Below are 6459 nucleotides of genomic sequence, written 5' to 3' on the forward strand. Positions count from 1 at the left end.
GTTAACTAATGTGTAGTGATTTTTGTCTCTTCCTTTCTACATGCTAGGCCATGCCCACTTTGGGAAATGAGCTATGCCACAAAATGAATTAGAGCTCTGTCATTGTACAGTGAGGGGCTTATTTGAACAGGCACAGGCAGCCTGTGACTTCAGTATTCTCTACATAAATAGGGCTCATTAGGCCTAAAAGCAAACCCTGAGGAAACTATGAGTCATTTTTATTTTAAATTGTCATACATAATAGTGTAACATAATATATTTTTAATTATTAAGCATGTGATTTGTGATAACATAATGTACTAATAAAGCACCACCTAGAAATCATCCATGGTGCTAAAAATTCAACCATCACATCATAAAATCCCAACAAGCAATATTAAAAAGTTGTCTAAACCACACACACGCACAAGCTTGAAATTTCCCCCTCCAAAGGAAAACTGAAAGTAGGTTGCCATTCTAACCTCAGAAGGCCTCAATATTCTTCCATTGATTCATGGTAAGGAGAGAGGGCTGGGGGAAGATATTATCCTCCTCACCTCCTCCCCACAGGGCAAGCCTTAGGACTTTTATACTAGTTATATGAGAGGCCAGAGGCCATACAAGAATAGATACTTTTCCAGTCATTCCTCTCTTATAAATTATGCCCTTTCCTCAGAATTCAAGGTGAATAGACATAAATCTATATATTAGACTATTTGTATCATGTCAAGCAAATTAATTGTTTTCCTGTTTACCTTTTATTCTCAAACTAACCTTTATCCCCAATATTAATTAATAGTTAACATTTCGGGATATTTAGCACATAGCATGTGCTCAATAATTATTTATTGGATGAGTGAATGAATGATTTAAGCAAAGAATGTTATCTTAAGCCTCTCTCACCTCAGTCAGTGAAAGCTAAATGCAATTTAAATATTTGTTTCCCTACCAAAAGCCAAGCTGTTCAAATAATTAGCCTCGAGAATGCCAATTCAAGAAAAAGTAAATCAATTTGTGAATTATTCTGTCTGGGCGTGACATTAGCCTGACTAGGAGTCCCCAAAGGAAGGAAGCACTCTTTCAAACGTTATCTGATGAAACATTCTGATGCATTCTGATATTTTCAAAACGACTAAATTAAATACACCAAAAAGCTTTTGCCACACTGGTGTGAAGAGAGAGAATAATACTCCGATAAAGCCTGTTAAATATCGGATTTTAATGTATGAAGTTTGGGATTGGGGATGTGATTTATTCCAGATCAGATCTGAGTCAATGTAATAAATAGCCATGCTATAATGGAGCTCTACTAAATTTAAAACAATAAAACATTTTGGAAGAACTGTCAGATGAAAGTCAAAACATTCAAACTGAAGAAAATTGCCCCATAAGTTTAATTTATATTTATAGATTTAACAACATGGCACTGGGTAAGTAACTTTGTCCACTGTTGGGATTTATTCTGGTATTTAAGAAACAGCCACAAGAAATGAGTTTCTGTATTGGTGAGTACTGTATGTTAAACCATATCAAAATCTCTTCCTTCACGCAGGGTATGGCCTGGAAGTAAACGTTTATTATGTCAAACTGTTAATTCTCGTTAATGCATGTAATAGAGTCAGGATCAGCTCACGGGGGCATGAAATGCAAATAACCTAGCCAAATGAAAATCCTTCTGAGCAGCAGTAGCAAATGATCCCACTGCGGTGAGCGGAAGAGAACCTGCAGTCTGTCAAAAGGTGGGACAGGAGGTCTTCAGGGCAGGATGCAGCCCAGGTCTGGACCGCGAGATCCGGGGGACCCACGTCATGGTACGTGTTTTATCCTCCTCGCCCCCTGGTGGCCTCCACTCTTTTCTTGCTGGTCCTTCCTCTCTGTTCTCTAGAGTCCCCGCCTCTCCTTCCCCAAGTGACTACACCTGTCACCCTCATTCTTCCATCGCCCCAACCCACTATTCTGCCACTCCCGGTGTCCCTATCTTCCCCAAGAATCCTGGTGGCACCCTTCTTTTCCCCTGCCAGTCCTGCTGCGCCTTTCTCTTATTCACAGCTTTGGATTAGGCTGGCTGTCCCTCCTGGCAGTAGTCCCCAGAGCGCATCCCTTTCACTAGTTGGTCTGAGTCTTCTGCGCCTTCTTTTCCTCAGCCGCCTCGGGCCTCCACTTCGGGTGATGTCTGGGGACCGAGCAATTTAGGCCTGTGTGGTCGGACCTCAGCCTTGGCCAGTGAGCCTGTCTGATGGCTGCTGAGATCTAAAGCCTCGACCCACATTGCCGACAAGCCTCCTCCCTCACCAGGGTAGAAAGCATCTGTCTGACCACATGCTCTTCCTCTTAACGTTCCCAACGGACTAATTTATAAATGTCTTGATCTCAGGTAGTGGAGGTTTTTAGGCTTGAGACATCCCGTTTAGGATAAATGCAGTTTATCATCTAATGTTCAGTGTCTCAAAGTTATTAAGTTTATGTTTTGAGCAAGCCAAACTCCATACAGCCAGGCATGACCTTGTTTTTTATATCATTAAAAAGCAACCTAGATAAATGCTGATGAGAATGTGGAGAAAAGGGAATTCTTGTACATTGTTAATTGGAATGTAAACTGGTTCAGCCACTATGGAAATCGGTATGGAGATTCTTCAAGAAATTCAAAATAGAAATACCATAGGCTCCAGCAATCCCACTTCTGAATATATAGCCAAAGGAAGAGATATATTTACGTCCATGGCTATTGCAACATTATTCACAACAGCCAAGGTATAGAAACAACCTAAGTGTACAACTATGGATGAATGCATCAAGAAAACACATAAATATATACACATATATATTATTCTGCCTTTAAAAAGAAGGAAATCCTGTCATTTGTGACATGATGAACCTGGATGGCATTACGCCAAGTGAAACAAGCCAGACAGAGAAAAACAAATATTTATGGTGTCGCTTATACATGGAATCTAAAAAACAAAACAAAGCAAAACAAAAAACCTCAAACTCATAGAAACAGAGAGTAGAAAAGAGGTCGCCAGGGACTAGGGGTGGGGAAATATGGAGAAGTTGGTAAAAAGGTAGAAATTTTCAGTTATAAGATGAATAAGATCTGAAGATTTGGCCTATAATATGGCGATTATAGTAGATAACGCTGTATTGTATAATTGAAGTTTGCTAAGAGAGTAGAAAAATGTACTCAGAAAAAAAGTAAATATGCAAGGCAATGGAGGTGTTAACTTGATGGATGGAATCCTTTCACAATGTATACATGTCAAATCATCATGTCGTACACTTTAAATATCTTATAATTTTGTCAATTACACTTCAATAAAGCTGGAGAAGATATCACAGAATCTAAAAAAAAAAATAAAGCAAACACCAATTTGAACTTGTGAATAATTGACTTGAACTTGTGAATAATTGACTTAGCACTAGACATTATGCATATCACTCATTCATAATGTAGTACTGATGAAATATATAGAATACTAAAGTGGTGATTAGTGTAATTAACAGTGGTTCCACCTAAATAATCATAAATTATGCGTCAAATTGAGAGACATATACTGCCACTAAAAGTATAGTGACATATGAGAAAAGCAGAACATAAGTTTTATTTATTAAACATAATCATAATAAAAAATGGATGCGAATATAAATGGAGATTGTAGAAAGATACAGGACTCAGACTAGAAAATCAGACTTCTCTTACAGGAGTTCGAGCCTGATTCATCCCTTTAGGGTGCCCTGGAGATGGCTAGGGTTCTTTTGGTTCCTGCCCTGAGTTCTGGTTAGGCAGGGTTTTCCTCTGTGAGCTTCTCTATGTCCATTAAAGAGTTTGCCGCAATAAGAAAGAGTCCTCCAAATATAGCAATTTAAATGAGATAGAAGTTTATTTCTTATGAAATAGTCCAGAAGTAGGAGTGGCCTAGGCTGGAAGGGTGTCTCAGCTCCATTAAGTCATCCAGGGACCCTGGTTTCTTTCCTCTTGATGCTCCGCCACACCCTACGATATTTTACTCATTTGCATGGTGAAAGCTGGTGCACTGCTGTGAGTCTGCCCTGGCACCATCTAGCTTTGGGGAAGAGCAAAAGAACAGAAGTGGAAGACAACTGATTTACTTTTAAGAAAATGATACAAAGGCTGTACATATCATTTTTATTCATATTCCTTTGGTGAGAATTTGACCACACTTGGCTGTAAGAGAAACTGGAAAATGTGGTCTGTAATTGGGGCCTCATGTGTCCAACTAAAATTTATTAATGTAGTAAAAGAGAACAGACTTTAAGGATCATATATCATTCTGCCATTTCTGTCCTATTAATTCCTTCTTAAGAGGAGTTTGTTTACTTCGGTTTACAGACAGTCCTTATTGCTTGCAATCAAAGTACCCTAACGGATGCCTCATTCTTGAGACCCCAGTTTAAATGACACTTCCTCAAGGACTCCTTACTTGATTATTTTCTCTAAAGTTGGTCTCCTCCTCCCTCCTTCCTGCCTCCATTGTTTTTACCTTAGCACTTTGTCTCCTTTATGGTCCTTATCATAGCTTGTAATTATAATTTTTTCTGTTTTTGTTTGTCTCTCCCACATGTCTCTTCTTCATCACCACATCTCCATCACCTAGCACAGTGCCTGGCATTGGACAGACAAAAAATATTTCATGGTAAATGAATAAAATAGTGGTCAAGGATGAATTAGAGAGTTCTGAAGTAACCAACTAAATATATTGGTAGAGAGAGAAAATATAGGAAGTTAGGTAACCTTGGAAGAAGTGATCAGTTTTCTTTACACATGTTGAATTTGAAGTTTTTAATAATTTCAAGAAGACATTCGGTAGACAGCTAAAAATTTGCATCTGTAGCTCTGGAAAACGCATCAGATTAGAGCTATATAGATTTGAGAGCCTTCAGCATTGATGAGATCACTCATGAAGAGCATGAGAACAGAAGGTTTAGGAGGGAATTACAAGGAAATAGAGATGGGATGGGCGTGCAGATGATTGATGGAAAAATTTTGACCCACTTAGTTTGAGATAGGGACATCCGAATTGCCCTTCCTTGAAGATGTAAAGATAAACTTAGAGAAGGGGTGAGTAGCAAGAAGTTGAAAGAGTTTTTTCTGGTGGCCTTTAATTTATGTATGAAGGGAGCAAAGTTATCTGCTTCAAGGCAAGAGGTGCAGGAGAAAGTTTAGATTAGTTTCTGAGAGAAAAGGAGTACGGGAAAGATTGCTGATAGGAGACAAATAAAGTCAGCTGATCGCAGATCTGTAATGGTTAAAAATTCTTTTTTCCTTCCTCTATCCCTTCCTAAACTTGTTCCAAAAACGACCTCAGGTTGCCAAATCCTAATTCTTGTACCAGTCTACCCAGGCACTAGATTTTTCTCCAAAAAGAACACACAACGAACAGGCGAGGCAAGCGAAAACAAACGGTTCCCCCAGGCTCTCTACGTTCCAATAGTGAAGACTGAGCTAGCCCCCAATCACTTTTGCTGACCCCTAAACTCCGCTACCAGGGATTATACTCCTTCGCACAGCGAAGGCACTTCTTAAATCCTTGCTGTGGACCCTGAGAGATTTAGGGACAGATGGTTCCCTCGTAAATAACGTCCCCCATAAGATGGAGCACGTATTTAAAGACTGATGAAGGAAGGCAATGTCGACGAACTAGGTTATTGCGTTTCCCTTACCGTTCGGTAAGTGTCCAGACACCTTATCTGCGAGCATGAAGCGCATGCTGACCAATTTCTGTTATAGAAGAACACGAGTTCGGAGCAAAACACCAAAAGTGGCAGACACAACGTCAGCAGCATTCCACCTTCGCTATCTAATAAGGAAAGACCTCTAAACAGCCCCGAGGTTATGCTGACTCTGCCTCCAGACCGCTTCAGGCTGGGCATGTTTATTCCGCTAGAACCCAGACTTCGCTCCGCCCCTGCGTGACGTCACCACAGCTCAGCCTCTAGTGCGTTTTCGCGCCGCCTCCGTCCGCCGGGCGCGGTGGCGCGCGCCTGTAGTCCCAGCTACTCGGGAGGCTGAGGCAGGAGGATCGCTTGAGCCCAGGAGTTCTGGGCTGTAGTGCGCTATGCCGATCGGGTGTCCGCACTAAGTTCGGCATCAATATGGTGACCTCCCGGGAGCGGGGGACCACCAGGTTGCCTAAGGAGGGGTGAACCGGCCCAGGTCGGAAACGGAGCAGGTCAAAACTCCCGTGCTGATCAGTAGTGGGATCGCGCCTGTGAATAGCCACTGCACTCCAGCCTGGGCAACATAGCGAGACCCCGTCTCTTTTGAACCCCAACCTGACTTAAAGGAAATCTTGCGCCTCCGACATTCTATCTCCCAACAGAGTAATGAAAGTTTGCCCCTTTCCAAATTCAAACTTTCGCACACTCAGGAGTTTACTGATATTCATTACCGACTCTTCCCACTACCTACTTTTGTCTCATCTTTTCTTTATCAGTTAAAGCTCACGGAATAACAGGATACTC

At 41.1% G+C, this 6459-nt stretch overlaps 1 long non-coding RNA gene across 2 annotated transcripts; it reads right to left on the reverse strand.

Moving 5' to 3' along the window:
• Positions 1-3875: 3875 nt before the first annotated feature.
• On the reverse strand, positions 3876-5871 carry LOC107196451. 2 transcript variants are annotated; one of them, XR_001517846.2, is made up of 3 exons: positions 5659-5871; positions 4479-4600; positions 3876-4036 (listed from the first exon to the last, which is right to left on the reverse strand). It is a non-coding gene; the product is annotated as an uncharacterized LOC107196451 (long non-coding RNA). The 2 variants fall into 2 exon arrangements; XR_003043385.1 differs by having other exon boundaries at positions 3876-4040.
• Positions 5872-6459: the final 588 nt, after the last annotated feature.

This window comes from Pteropus alecto, unplaced genomic scaffold (assembly GCF_000325575.1).
Source record: "Pteropus alecto unplaced genomic scaffold, ASM32557v1 scaffold38, whole genome shotgun sequence".
Taxonomy (NCBI): domain Eukaryota; kingdom Metazoa; phylum Chordata; class Mammalia; order Chiroptera; family Pteropodidae; genus Pteropus; species Pteropus alecto.